General features: G+C 44.0%; 3 non-coding genes across 3 annotated transcripts; 1 reads left to right on the forward strand and 2 right to left on the reverse strand.

The window, feature by feature from the left end:
* Positions 1-3,287: 3,287 nt before the first annotated feature.
* Positions 3,288-3,359, reverse strand: TRNAQ-CUG (transfer RNA glutamine (anticodon CUG)). The gene has a single exon. It is a non-coding gene; the product is annotated as a tRNA-Gln (tRNA).
* Positions 3,360-4,593: 1,234 nt separating this feature from the next.
* Positions 4,594-4,665, reverse strand: TRNAQ-CUG (transfer RNA glutamine (anticodon CUG)). Its single transcript has one exon. It is a non-coding gene; the product is annotated as a tRNA-Gln (tRNA).
* A 9,691-nt stretch (positions 4,666-14,356) lies between these two features.
* Positions 14,357-14,427, forward strand: TRNAQ-UUG (transfer RNA glutamine (anticodon UUG)). The gene has a single exon. It is a non-coding gene; the product is annotated as a tRNA-Gln (tRNA).
* Positions 14,428-15,642: the final 1,215 nt, after the last annotated feature.

The following is a 15,642-nucleotide window of genomic DNA, read 5'->3' on the forward strand; positions in this document are numbered from 1 at the left end:
CAATCTAGGACTAGGTGTAAAGTAAGGATGCCTCGCTACACTAAGGTGTTTTCAAAACGAAGTAAGCAATGGTGATCAAACCAGTCTATGATGAAATGCAGTTCAACTTTGTGAAAGGCCTTATTGTTGCTGTGTTAGAGAAGCACAGATATGGAATTTTGGACGTTTCTGTGCAGAGCAGTGATCCATTGCCACCGAACATTGTGACTGTGCCATGCCCACCCGAAGCACAGCTGATTGTGAAGTACAAATCCCGGTTTAAATAATTGCAATACGATTGTCTTTTTGTAAATAAATGTTATTGTACAGTGTACCTGTAAACCTAACCCCAACCTTCACCATCATGGGTGGCGAACAAGCTGGGTGTCATCTTTGAATTCTCTCTATTCACCTCACATATGTGTATGTATATATTTTTCTCATGTCTCATCTCATGTAAATGTAAATGCTGCGCACTGTTAACGGAGGGGAGGCTTGCTCATTGCAAATAATACAACAAACAAACAAACAATAAATCTCACTTTTAACTCAACTCCTGTGGTACTTAATACTTTACCTGACCTTCCGCCAAAAATTAAATGTCTCAATTTGGGCTGCAAAGCTCGCAGACAACAGGGGCAAAATTGGGGCACTTAGAACGCGCCAGCCAAGCGGGCCGTGGCATTTGGGAGAGAAGCCAGTTCGCATTTGCACATTGAGGCGCACTACATAGACGGATTCTAAACTTCAAGTTCTCACAGATGCCTATACTACGTGATGTTGCAAATAAAGAATGCGAAGGACAGCGCCCAGATGAGGCCCACAAGTCGCACTGGAAGTATAAGGGTCTATTGTTTTTTGACCTTGAGACAGGGACCATGCCGAAAGAACTACATTTGAAGGGAGTGCACAATAACGTAAGAGACGATAAGGCAGAAAATTCAGAAACTAGACCGAGTTTCAGTTTTAGGTCAGTATACGAAAAATCATTGTCAAGAGCACGGTCCGTTTTACAGACTGCATTACGAAGAGACACAATGGAAATTTCAAATATAATGTAAATAAATCTTTACACGCTTTTATACCGGAATGAAGATTTAATGAATGGATGCATGAATAAATGAATGAATGAAGAGCTAGGAAAAGCAAGTAAAACTGTTCGTAGTGGGCACATGGGCATGCAGGTCCACTGGTCTCACCGATCTCACTCCTTGGCCCAGCCACTTTTCCCTGCACTACGGGACTGTCTCTGTATCCTTCAGCCCCTTCTCCCGGCATTTACCTTGCACTTGCCACCAGCTGGCCCTATTATTTAATTTGTATTCAACTAACCATGTACAGCCCTTCCCCATGCGCGATCAGAAAGACACCTGGCCTAGTAGGATCGTTGTCTGTCTGCCCTTGTTCCCCACCTGCCTCGTCACGCCTAGAAACACTTGAGTATAGGCGCGTTACAAATGCCATATCATATATCATATCATTCCTCACGCATGTAGACTGTTGTTTATCATTGTGTGTTGGCCTCGATTTATCTCGTTACTTTTCGCATTAATTTTAGAGACGAACATACTCCATTGAACTATCCTTGCAAGCAAATAGTTTCTGATCGGTCGTAATAAATAAAATGAGTAATATTAATGAAGTTTGGCTAGCGAGACTAATTATCATTTTTTTGTTTTCATAACAGGTATTTGATCCCTTACTGCCACTGCCATCTGTTTGAGACACCGGCGGATGGATTCTTCAGCAGACACCTGCAGCTTCGTGTCAACAACTGGAGCACGATCACCATATTATGGGACGATCGCCAAGGGCCCACATGCCCTTACGCTGTACTAGTGGCTAGAAGCAACATATCAACCTTTAGGCTGGACTAGTCCCTAGTTGATGGAACAGCCTTGCGGTTCACCGTTCTTCCAAAGTGATTCTTTTTACGAAAATGAACACCCTGTGTACCATAAAGGAACAGCGCGTGACTCAAGATGAAACGGAACAGTTATTGCGGATACAGATAAAAGAAAATAAATGGCTTCCGGAGTTCATATGTCAATTGCTGAATATTCTCTAAACATTTAATGTCAAATAAATGTACTTTACCAAATGTACCGTGTTGCTGTTTCATTTTAAAGTACAGTTTCATATTCCGAATTGTGGCGCGCTGTGTTGTGAGTTGATCTGTGTTGATTTCCGGGTTCTGTGTGGAGTCGCGCAGAAGACGACTGGGCGCGTTTGCCTACGCAGCACAGTAACGTCACGGGGAGAGGCGGGGAATATGAATGTTTTGATAATGTCAGGCTCAGTGGCGGGGGAATTGATTTAGTGCCGCAAAAGCAGGTCAGCCAGGGCGATCGGGGAAAAGATAGGATTATCAGAAAATGGCGGCTCCCTGGTGCTTGTTTTCGCGTACGTTTAATGGACGAAAACTCGGGTAAGGTCCATAGGAATGTTTTCTAAAATCGAGCCATTTAGCCTTAAAAAAACATGGCCGACCCGTAGGGACAATAACATTTTTTACTAGACCATGCCTTTAAATGCACTTTGGTGCCTGATACCAATACAGTGATGCAACTACATATTGTTATGTACAATCCCTAAGGTCAATCAGAGTGGGCACCCAGATATCTCTCAGAAACATTTTCCACAGATGAATAATGTCCAACCTTAACTCTATGAAAAGAAAAATGTACACACTATGTGCAGTAGATTCTCTGCTCACTGGAACATGCAGAAACAACACTGATGTGAAAAGATTGGAAAAAGCCCTATTTTATTAACATTAAAAAATGTTATACAATTATTTTAGTGAATCATATTCACTTTCACAATCATTCCTATCTTTCAAGCAATTTGATGGTCTTATTAAATGTGTAAAAAATGTAATTCTTTGAGCTGACAAACTGTATGGAGAGCAAACTTTTTATAACTTACAAGAGTTATGAGTTCTAGAAAGTAGTGCATTTACTGATCAAGTGCCCTTGTTTAAATGTACTTACTTTATTTGGATCACACCTTTCTCGAAAGAAGAAATAAACTCTAAATTATCAGGAAACAATTCAACTGATTTTAGGGGCCTCCTGGGCTTTGAATGCAAATCGCTGAGATCAAAAGCCAGTTTAATAGCCATTATACCTTGGAGCTTTGGAGATATGAGAGTGGGCAGTTTCTTTGTGGCAAAAGAGAGTCATCCCCAGAAACTATTAATATTCTTTGGTCAAAGAAGACTGCCATCAAAGTGGGCTGTAAAGCAAAGCTATTGCTGTTATATCTATCTGCAAATGAAAGGCAACTCTAAAAGAGAAGCAGCCCCAAGGTCCCACCGAGATTTGAACTCGGATCGCTGGATTCAGGGTCCAGAGTGCTAACCATTACACCATGGAACCTACATATTCCGTAGCATGATGCACTTCATTCTGGCAAAACAGAGCACATCAGAGAACATATGTAATATTCCTATATCATTAGACTCCAGAGGAAGAATTTGATCCAAATGAGGCATGAAGCCAATACTTTGCGATTGCAAAGCATCCAACAGCAACAGTGCGGCTTCGATTTCGATATAATATCAGTAAACGGTTACTATAGGTCAGTAAAAATCTTGACTGTGCCCTATATTCTCATTGCCCTTATGAAGCGCTGCCCAACAAGGGTTCCATGGTGTAATGGTTAGCACTTTGGACTTGGAACCTCTCTCTTGCTCTAACACATTTTGTCTCCTTTTTGTCTTAAATTATAGACCAAAGATAGTAATATTCATAAGGTTAGTGGTGTAGGGTATTCATTTTCGCTCTCACTCTCTGGCATAACTTTTCATAAAAATCCACTTTTGTGCCTAGCACCTTAACCTTTATGCATTTTTTTTAAATGTATGAACAGTGAGGTCACTCTGAGTCGATGGGCAGATCTGCATCGGAAACATACATAAAAGATTTGAAATTTTCAAACTTAACTCAATGTTAAGAAACATGCTCAATCTGTGACCCAATGGATTCTCTTTTTACTTGAAGATGCAGCAACAACCTTAATAATACCATTTTGGGAAAAGCAGCTCTATGTATCGCCATTCTCTTTCAAAATTGTTAAAGAGTTAATCCTATGAAAAGCGACCACATTCAGAATCAATGATATTAATCAAGCGTCTTAACAGTCTTTACATGTTTGTAAAATGAAGGTATCAGTTTGAGATGAAAAATAGAACGAAGAACACACTTTTCTTAATTCACAAAAGGCCTGAGGTGTATAAATACTGTTTGTACCGACCAAGGGCCCATTCGTGAATGTACTTACTTTAGTTGGATCATACCTTTCTTCAAAGAAGACATCCACAATAAACGATAAGGGAAAGGTTCGACTGATGGTAAGCTCTTACAGAGATTTGAATGCAAATTATTGGATTCAACCTCCAGGGTGCTACCATTACACCATGGGTCTTTCACACCACAGAAAGTGGTGGGTTTCATTGTGGCTAAAGAGCGTCATTCATGGAAAATCTTTCTTTTTTCAACTGCACCCAGGGAATAATGCTATGAAAGTGGGCGACACAGCAGCGTCATTGCTATTAAAACAAATCTGCGTTAAAACAAGACACTGAGAGGAAAACAAACACAGTAATTCCCAAGGTCCTACCGAGATTTGAACTTGGATCGCTGGATTCAGAGTCCAGAGTGCTAACCATTACACCATGGAACCTACGTACTTAGTGATATGATGAACGTCATTGCAGCAAAAAAAGAGCCTTTAAGAGAATGTATGCAATATTCTTTTATCTTATGCCTCCAGAGGAAGAATCCTATCCAAATGAGCTGTAAAGCAAAGAGTTTGCTATTGCGCAACAACCAACTAAACAGTTCCACATTTGCACAATATCCGTGGGCTAGTAATATGAGTTTGTTTAAATGATGCATGAGATCTTGATTCTCATTTCTGTTACAACTCTGTCAGGTTGCACCAGCAAGGGGCCCATGGTGTAATGGTTAGCAAAGAACATTACTGAAGGGCCCCTCGGCCAGCCAGAAAGCCAAAATGGAGAGAACGGGCATGAACTGGTTGTGAATAAGCTTCATATTGCGTTCACAGGTAATTGAACTGGTGATCTCCTCAGTTTATTCACCTGGAACTCCTGTCAATAGCAACAGTCGGCAGCTGGGTTGCCAGACATTTCGTCGAAAAAAATTCGGCGACAGGACATTTGGTCGACACCATTTGGTCGAAAACCAAATGGTCGAATTTTTTTTGTTTTTTATTTTCACATTTTTTTTTGGGGGGGGGCTGTTTGGGGGGGTCCCTCAACCCCCTTTTTTTTCTAAAAAACCCTTTTTTCCCCTAAACTACAACCTAAAAAATATATATATAAATTAAAAAAAAATCAACCATTTGGTTTTCGACCAAAATACGTCGACCAAATGTCTTTCGACCAAATGTCTTTCGACCAAATGTCCGGACAGCGGCAGCTGGTCTGTGTCAGTAATGGCAATTTGATTTTGCCATTTTCACAACTCCCTAATAAATGAACAAAATGTTCCATTTGTAGGCACAGTTACATGCTATGGTATGTATACCATGCTTAATAACCACCATAGGAGGCTCAGAGCACCATCCGCATTCTTACATACAAAACATGTAAGGAAATAATCAGATCTTTTGCTCTGCAGGAGTCAGGCTTCTTTAAAGCCTGACAAAGCGGCAGAGTGCCATTGTAAACTGAGGCATGATGAAACCATGCCCAAGAACCCAGGCAGGTTAAACCCTTCCACTCATGCCCCTAGTCCCTGATCGGCCACGAACGGCCAGGTTCTATAGACAGGGCAGCTGGCATGGATTATGGACACTTTTAACATAGGGTGGTTTTTCAACCTTATCTCCTCTGGGAGCAAAGCGCTGGACAGGGTTTCCTGTACGTTTTTGAGGTTCGCGGGGATCTATGTGTGGATGTTTCTTGGTGTGAAAAGCATGACACCTTTTGGGGTGACACCAGGCTCTTCTGGGAGTTAATTTGCATAATCTCTACTTTCTATTTTATGTGACATGGGCTGCAGTTACCTTGTTCTGTTAATAGAGGGCAACACACAGGACATAGTTCCAAACATGGGTGCACGGTCTGCTTGCTAGCTTACATTTACAGTTCTATTTGGGATTCACCGCCTTTTCATAAACTGAGTACTCTTTCCGAGTATTTCTAACTTATGTAGGTGTTTTGGGGGTGTTACGTGCCTTTGTATGACTGCTGCAAACCACTTGATATTAGACATTGATTGGAAACGACATAAAAAATCCTGACACATATTGTAAGCGGACATAAAATGACCTATATTAGCTAATATAAGTAAACAGACATCACTCCCCCCTCCCCACAAAAAGGGATGTATGTGTAACGCTCACCTGGTTCCCCCGGAGGCGCCGGCCTTGATCTGGCGTGGATACTGTCTTCAGTGTTAGGCGCAGGGTTCGTTTTGCTCCCGGACTGGTCCCCCTTCCCACCGACAGTTTAAGCTGAAGAGTGAGATGTCTGCAAGGGTAAACCAAGGTATTAGTGTTTGGAAGATTCGGAAAGTTCCTAGCCCCTCTCGCCCTTTCTTTCCCAGTGGAACTGGGTTGATATTGCGCTTACCTTATATAGGTAAATGCCGGGCTCTCCATCCTGCGTCTTGTGCAGGGGCGCTGGATCCAGTTGCTTCACTGGATGCGAGCTCTGCCTCTTGATAGCAGAGGATTTGCTGAGAGCGAAGACGCCGTTAATGCACGAGCGTGCCTTGTAAGTATTAAAGTTCATTTTGCATTGTTCTCTTCTCCTTCAAAAGCCTTAAGTCTGTAAAGTCTATGTCTTTCCTTTTTCAGATGCTGTGACGATGAAGATTATCCTTCTAATGGCACGTAAGTAGAAAGACTGCACTAGCGCTGGAGAATGCTCCGTAATGTCTCTTTTGTCTTTGCAGGTGCTGAAGTGCAGCGCGAACAGATTGAAAGCGACGGGTAAGAAGTCTTGTAACTAAGCGTTACTAACCGATGTATCTTGCCTTGCAGGTGCCGGAATGCAGCGCAAGCTGAGTTGGAACAGGCGTAACACAGGTAAGCAGAACTTGTGGTTGAATATTACTAACCAATGTTCTTTCTCTTTGCAGATGTCGGATGCCGGAAGAGAAAGGCAGAAAAAGGCGCCTTGGATGCTGCCGTTGGATTAGGTAAGTAGATTTGCTGCCTTTACTTTAGCCTAACCTGTGCCTTTGTTTTGCAGGAGCTGCAGAAGACTGAAGAAGACTGAAGATAGGATTCCAGCAGGTTATTTCGTGTTCACAGGATCTGGAGCTGGAGGTTTCCTGGAGCTGACACGGTGAGCGTCCTGCTGCAGATGTAGAATAACGCGAAGCACGTGAAACCAATCGGGTGTGGTTTAAATAGCCTTCTGTAGTGCTTAGGCGTCTCCTTCCACGGCCCCACCCAGGTAAGAAAAGAGTTCCAGATTTCTAGAAGAGTTCCTGTGTTCTGCTTCCAGGGAGTGGCTCTTGCTCCACCCAGACAGGAAAAGTAGTTCCAGGCAGAGAAGGATCAGGAGACCAGTTAGCTGGTAAGTAAGCAGCATGGTCTGCTACAGGTAGGTCCACCAAGCACTCTTATCTAATATGAGCCCGGCGCTTCCTGTGCCGGGACCAGTCACCATCATGAGCCTGGCGCCACCGGCGCCAGGACAAGGTCCAGAGGGTCCCTATAGGGACTGGCTGGTTCCTGGGATCAGAGTCATGGGCCTGCTTCCAAGGTCGTGGGGCAAGTCCTGACCCCCTGGAAGCAGGGATCATGACAGCACCCCCCCTCAAGGCCCCTCCCAAGGTTGACTTCTCCGGAGGTCTTGGTCTGTTAGGAAATGTCCGATGAAATTTCTTGATTAGTCGGGGTGCGTGTACATGTTCTGCAGGTTCCCAAGATCTTTCTTGGGGGCCGTAGCCTTTCCAGTCAATCAGGTAGTGTAGTTTTGATTTGGAGATCTTGGAATCCAGGATATTTTTGATTTCAAACTCAAGTTCTCCGTCAACTAGGATAGGTTCAGGAGATTTAGTCAATCGGGTTTCCGGTTGAACTGGTTTTAGTAGTGAAACATGGAAGACTGGGTGCATTTTCATGCGAGGGGGTAAATCCAATTTGACCGCTACTGGATTTATTATGGCAGTAAAAGAGTAGGGTCCCAGGTATCTTGGGTTAAAGGTGCGTGGTCCCTTTAGGGGTAAATATTTGGTAGATAACCAGACTTGATCTCCAATTTGGTATTGAGGGGCTTCCTTTCGATGTTGATCTGCCCCTTTCTTGTATTGTTCCTTGGCCCTTTGAAGGTGGCTAGTAGCTTCCTTGAAGGCTTGGGTGATGGTTGAATGTAGGTGGTCAACTGCTGGTGTTCCAAGATCCTGAGGTGGATCCAGGTTAGAGGTTCGAGGATGATTACCATACAAAAGAAAAAACGGGGTCTTTCCGGTTCCAGAGTGGACTGAGTTATTGTAAGCGTACTCGGCTATCCAAAGGATGTCCTTCCAAGTTCCTCCTGTCTGTTGCAGCATGCAGCGTAGGTACTGTTCCAAAGTCTGATTGGTCCTTTCGGTCTGACCATCGGTTTGTGGGTGGTGACTGGTGGAAAGCCTCACATCAATTTGAGCTAACCGACAGCAACTCCGCCAGAAGTGGGAGATGAATTGACTTCCTCTGTCTGAGATTAAAACTGAAGGAAAGCCGTGCAACCGAACAATGTTTTCAAGAAATTCTCGAGCCAGGATTGCTGCTGACGGTAACCCCTTTAGTGGGATGAAATGTGCCATTTTTGAAAATAAGTCTACGATTACCAGGATTGTATTGTATCCGGAACAGGGAGGTAAATCGGTGATAAAGTCCATGGAAAGGGTATGCCAGGGATGAGGTGGGATTTCAAGTGGTTGTAAGAGGCCTGCTGGTTTTTCCTTAGGACTCTTGTTCTGGGCGCACACTCCACAGGACCTGACAAAGTTTCTGATGTCTTTTCTCCAAGATGGCCACCAAAAGTGACGCTTGACCTTTTCCGAGGTCTTGGCCATACCCGGGTGTCCTTCCATTAAGGAGTCGTGATAACAAGAGATGACTTGATTTTGTAAGCTGGTACAGGGTAGATAAAGTCGTTCCTTGAAGTATAATAAGTCGTTCTTTACTGTGAAGTCTTCCCCCCGAAGCTGCCATTTTTGTATGTCCATTGGAGTTACAAGTTGTTTAACCTGGTTTTCAATTTCTTCAATGGATTGCATGCTGATCAAACCCAGGATTCTTTGTTCAGGAATAATAGGTACGAGCTCAGGGTTAACCATGTGTTCCTCTACTCCGATTCGAGAGAGGGCATCCGCTTTACCATTCTTATTGCCTGGTCGGTAGGTGATTATAAAATCAAATTCGGCAAAAAATAATGCCCAGCGAAGTTGTCTGGAGGATTGAGCTTTGGCTGATTTAAGATACTGTAGATTACGATGGTCAGTAATGACAGTGACTGTGTGTCGGGCTCCTAAGAGATAATGCCGCCAGGCCTTAAAGGCGGACTTAATAGCCAACAGTTCCTTGTCGGTAATGGTGTAATTGATTTCTGGGGCTGATAATTTACGAGACCAAAACGCCACGGGGTGCAACTGGTTGGTTTCTGGATCTCTTTGTGAAAGCACTGCTCCCATAGCAAGGCTGGAGGCATCGGTCTCGACGATGTAAGGTAGTTCCGGGCGGGGATGTTTTAAAATCGGGGCTGAGGTAAATTTAGTCTTTAGCTCCTGAAAGGCTTGTTCTGCCTCAGTAGACCATTCAAAACGTTTGTTTTTTCTGAGGAGAGCTGTAATGGGTTGGACTACCCGAGAAAAGTCTGGAATAAACCTGCGATAGAAGTTGGCGAAGCCCAACATACTTTGAACCCCTTTTACAGATGATGGTGAGGACCACTTGATTATTGCATCTACTTTCCTCGAGTCCATGTGAACTCCGTTAGGTGACAAGATAAATCCCAGAAATTCGACCTCCGTAACATGAAAGACGCACTTCTCTAATTTTGCAAAAAGTTTGTGTTTGCGGAGCCTCTCCAGTACTGCGGTTACATGTTTTGAGTGTTCTGCCTCAGAAGACGAATAAACCAGAATGTCGTCAATGTATACAACTACACACACATCAATGAGTTCACGGAGCACGTCATTCATAAAGAACTGGAATGCGGCCGGTGCGTTACACAACCCGAAGGGCATCACTTGATACTCGAACAGTCCATACTTGGTACGAAAGGCCGTCTTCCATTCATCGCCCTCCTTTATTCGCACCAAATGGTAGGCTCCTCTGAGGTCTAACTTAGTATATATGCAGGCGTTTTTGACTTGGTCAAGTAGTTCTGGGATCAATGGCAATGGATACCTGTTCTTAATTGTAATCTGGTTCAGGGCGTGGTAGTCTATACACGTTCTTAAGTCTCCCTCCTTTTTTGGCACGAAGAACAGAGCTGAGGAGGCCGGGGACTTCGAAGGACGGATGAATCCGTTAGCCAGGTACTGGTCCAAATATTGCCTTAGGTGGAGATTTTCAGGTTCAGTAAGGGCATAAATCCGACTGCACGGAGGAGTGGATCCGGGAATCAGGTCTATCTGACAGTCGTATGATCTGTGAGGAGGCAAAGAATTAGCTTGGTCTTTCCGAAAGACATCTTGGAATTCCTGGTATTCAGGAGGCAGTTGCGGACTCTCAGAAACAGTTGCAGCTAGTTTGGTGGAGAGCTGAGGGTAGCAGGTAGAAGCGCATTCTGGAAACCGTATTGTCTTTGCTCGCCAATCAATTTGAGGATTGTGTTTCTCCAACCAAGGAACTCCCAAGATGACTTGAAACTGAGGGGCCTTGATCACATCAAACACGATCTTCTCTTGATGCCCATCTTGGCTTACTAACGTTACTTCCATGGTGGTGTGAGTTACGGGTCCGGAAGCTATTTCCGTCCCATCCACGGTGGTAATGACGTCTTTCACCGTCTTTGGACAAAGAGACAGATTCATCCTGGCGGCCAGCTCACAGTCCAAGTAATTCCCGATTGCGCCACTGTCAATGTATGCTTTAATGGCATGCATACGATTAGGTTGTTCAGGACTCACGAGGACCATGGGCATGATGAAATGCAAGGTCAAAGAACTGGTTTTAACGCTCGGCAAGCGGACCTCTACACTTGCCGGGCGAGGTCGTTTCCCGGCTCAGAATTCTCGGTACCTTTATCAGACGCCCCTACTATCTTCTTCTTGGGCTTCACTGGACAATCTCGAAGAAAGTGCCCTGAGTTTCCGCAATAGAGGCATAATTGCAGTTGTCTCCTCCTTTCCCTCTCCTTTTGGGTTAAAGGTCCTTTTACACCCCCTATTTGCATGGGTTCCACGGAATCAGTTCCTTTCGTAGAACTTTGTGGCCTTGAAAAAAGTCGGGTTTCAAATCTGGATCGATCGGCTTTCCGATTCTGAAGTCGATGATCCAATTGCACTACCAGATCGATATATTCGGAACAGTCTTGTGGAGGATTTACCACTTGAGCCAGAACATCTTTTAATTCCCCACGCAGACCTCTGTAAAACAGTGTGATCCTCTTATCCTCCGGCCATCTGGTTTCTACCACTAGTCTGTTAAAGGATGCAATATAAGTCAGAAGATCTTGATTGCCCTGTCGTAGCGAAAGAAGTTCATTGTCCAAGGCCTGTCCCTGATAGTGCCTTGCGAACAGTTTCTCCATACTGGCTTGGAAGTCCTGGAAGTTATGGAGAATGGGGTCATCCTGAGACACTAAAGGAACAGACCAATCTGCGGCACTGCCACTGAGATAAGAGAGCACGAAGGCCACTTTAGCCTGGTCCGTTGGAAAAGCGGCGGGTCTGCACAAAAAGTGCAAGCGACATTGATTGAAGAACACAGCAAACCTTTTTGAATCACCTGAAAAGCGTTCGGGCGGAGCCAAAGGTATATTTCCTGGTAGATTGATTTGTACTGGATTCGAGGAAGCTGGAGGAGCGTGGCCCCCACTTGGGGTTGGTAGAGGAATTTGTCCTGCTTGGGCTTGCAGCAATTGTCTAGCCAAATCGTCTGTTCGCTCTTTGGAGACCACTAACTCCCTCCTTAGGGCATTTGTTTCCTGACGTGCAGCGTGTACTTCCGCCCTCAACTCCCCGAGTAATTGGGCCAACTGGTCTGTGTCTGAGGTTTCCATTGCGCCTGGGCGGGAATTTTGTGGTAAGGCTTCGCGTTCTGTAACGCTCACCTGGTTCCCCCGGAGGCGCCGGCCTTGATCTGGCGTGGATACTGTCTTCAGTGTTAGGCGCAGGGTTCGTTTTGCTCCCGGACTGGTCCCCCTTCCCACCGACAGTTTAAGCTGAAGAGTGAGATGTCTGCAAGGGTAAACCAAGGTATTAGTGTTTGGAAGATTCGGAAAGTTCCTAGCCCCTCTCGCCCTTTCTTTCCCCGTGGAACTGGGTTGATATTGCGCTTACCTTATATAGGTAAATGCCGGGCTCTCCATCCTGCGTCTTGTGCAGGGGCGCTGGATCCAGTTGCTTCACTGGATGCGAGCTCTGCCTCTTGATAGCAGAGGATTTGCTGAGAGCGAAGACGCCGTTAATGCACAAGCGTGCCTTGTAAGTATTAAAGTTCCTTTTGCATTGTTCTCTTCTCCTTCAAAAGCCTTACGTCTGTAAAGTCTATGTCTTTCCTTTTTCAGATGCTGTGACGATGAAGATTATCCTTCTAATGGCACGTAAGTAGAAAGACTGCACTAGCGCTGGAGAATGCTCCGTAATGTCTCTTTTGTCTTTGCAGGTGCTGATGTGCAGCGCGAACAGATTGAAAGCGACGGGTAAGAAGTCTTGTAACTAAGCGTTACTAACCGATGTATCTTGCCTTGCAGGTGCCGGAATGCAGCGCGAGCTGAGTTGGAACAGGCGTAACACAGGTAAGCAGAACTTGTGGTTGAATATTACTAACCAATGTTCTTTCTCTTTGCAGATGTCGGATGCCGGAAGAGAAAGGCAGAAAAAGGCGCCTTGGATGCTGCCGTTGGATTAGGTAAGTAGATTTGCTGCCTTTACTTTAGCCTAACCTGTGCCTTTGTTTTGCAGGAGCTGCAGAAGACTGAAGAAGACTGAAGATTGGATTCCAGCAGGTTATTTCGTGTTCACAGGATCTGGAGCTGGAGGTTTCCTGGAGCTGACACGGTGAGCGTCCTGCTGCAGTTGCAGAATAACGCGAAGCACGTGAAACCAATCGGGTGTGGTTTAAATAGCCTTCTGTAGTGCTTAGGCGTCTCCTTCCACGGCCCCACCCAGGTAAGAAAAGAGTTCCAGATTTCTAGAAGAGTTCCTGTGTTCTGCTTCCAGGGAGTGGCTCTTGCTCCACCCAGACAGGAAAAGTAGTTCCAGGCAGAGAAGGATCAGGAGACCAGTTAGCTGGTAAGTAAGCAGCATGGTCTGCTACAGGTAGGTCCACCAAGCACTCTTATCTAATATGAGCCCGGCGCTTCCTGTGCCGGGACCAGTCACCATCATGAGCCTGGCGCCACCGGCGCCAGGACAAGGTCCAGAGGGTCCCTATAGGGACTGGCTGGTTCCTGGGATCAGAGTCATGGGCCTGCTTCCAAGGTTGTGGGGCAAGTCCTGACCCCCTGGAAGCAGGGATCATGACAGTATGCGTACACGAAAAATAAAAATGAAAAACAAGCAACTACTGCAGTTAAAATCTAAAAATGTAAATTCAGTTACATGATCATGACTCGGAAGGGGAAATTAAAAAGTAAAAAAACACAAGGTAGGAGAGAGGTTAGCTTTACATGCCATGAGGGAGGAAGAGGTCTTCCAAGCACTGTTGTGTATGTTGGTCAATCCCTCTGAAACGCAAAAGGAATGTGCACATAGAAATCAAAGCAGAGTCATCCAGAGAGACTATTTAATTCTTTTTTTTTCAAATTCTCAAAAGGAAGCTGCTATCAAATTGAACTATTCATCACAGCCACTGCTAGGAAATCTATGTGCATAAAATGACAATACACCCAAAGGAAAACAAAATATAGCTATAACATGTCGGATTACTAAATTCAGAGTCCAGCCTACTAACCATTAGACCATGGAACCTAAATACTTACGCAAATGCTGAACTTCATTATGCCAAAACAGAGGCAGTCAGAAACAATATTTAATATTGCTTAATCATATGCCTCAAGAGGAAGAATTTGATCTACATGATCTATAAAGCACAGAGATTGCTTTAGCACAACGTCAATCGACAACATCGCTGTGTTTGTATGATATCAGTCAATTGGGACTATGAATCTGTAAAAATTGTAAATGTGCTCTATATTGCCATTTCTGATTCAACGCTCTTAGGTGCATCTCGCAAGGGTTCCATGGTGTAATGGTAAGCACTTTGGACTTTGAATCCAACGATCGAGTTCAAGTCTCGGTGGAACCATTATCTTGCTCTTACACTCCATTTTCTAATTTCAAAAATTTCAATTCAACAGAGTTAATATTCAGATGTTCAGTCGACTCAGGTAGCCGTTTTCACACTCTCTCTCTCTCTGCACGACATTACATTTAAATGCACTTTGATGCCTGATACCAATACAGTGATGCAACTACATATCGTTAATGTACAATCCCTAAGGTCAATCAGAGTGGGCATCCAGATATCTCTCAGAAACATTTTCCACAGATGAATAATGTCCAACCTTAACTCTATGAAAGAAAAATGTACACACTATGTGCAGTAGATTCTCTGCTCACTGGAACATGCAGAAACAACATTGATGTGAAAAGATTGGAAAAAGCCCTATTTTATTAACATTAAAACATGTTATACAATTATTTTGGTGAATCATATTCACTTTCACAATCATTCCTATGTTTCAAGCAATTTGATGGTCTTATTAAATGTGTAAAAAATGTAATTCTTTGAGCTGACAAACTGTATGGAGAGCAAACTTTTTATAACTTACAAGAGTTATGCGTTCTAGAAAGTAGTGCATTTACTGATCAAGTGCCCTTGTTTTAATGTACTTACTTTATTTGGATCCCACCTTTCTCGAAAGAAGAAATAAACTCTAAATTATCAGGAAACAATTCAACTGATTTTAGGGGCCTCCTGGGCTTTGAATGCAAATCGCTGAGATCAAAAGCCAGTTTAATAGCCATTATACCTTGGAGCTTTGGACATATGAGAGTGGGCAGTTTCTTTGTGGCAAAAGAGAGTCATCCCCAGAAACTATTAATATTCTTTGGTCAAAGAAGACTGCCATCAAAGTGGGCTGTAAAGCAAAGCGATTGCTGTTAAATCTATCTGCAAATGAAAGGCAACTCTAAAAGAGAAGCAGCCCCAAGGTCCCACCCAGATTTGAACTCGGATCACTGGATTCAGAGTCCAGAGTGCTAACCATTACACCATGGTGCCTACATATTCTGTAGCATGATGCACTTCATTCTGGCAAAACAGAGCACATCAGAGAAAATATGTAATATTCCTATATCATTAGACTCCAGAGGAAGAATTTGATCCAAATGAGGCATGAAGCCAATACTTTGCGATTGCACAGCATCCAACAGCAACAGTGCTGCTTCAATATAATATCAATAAACGGTTACTATAGGTCAGTAAAAATCTTGACTGTGCCCTATATTCTCATTGCCC

This window comes from Ambystoma mexicanum, chromosome 5p (genome assembly GCF_040938575.1).
Source record: "Ambystoma mexicanum isolate Mex_15411 chromosome 5p, UKY_AmexF1_1, whole genome shotgun sequence".
Lineage (NCBI taxonomy): Eukaryota > Metazoa > Chordata > Amphibia > Caudata > Ambystomatidae > Ambystoma > Ambystoma mexicanum.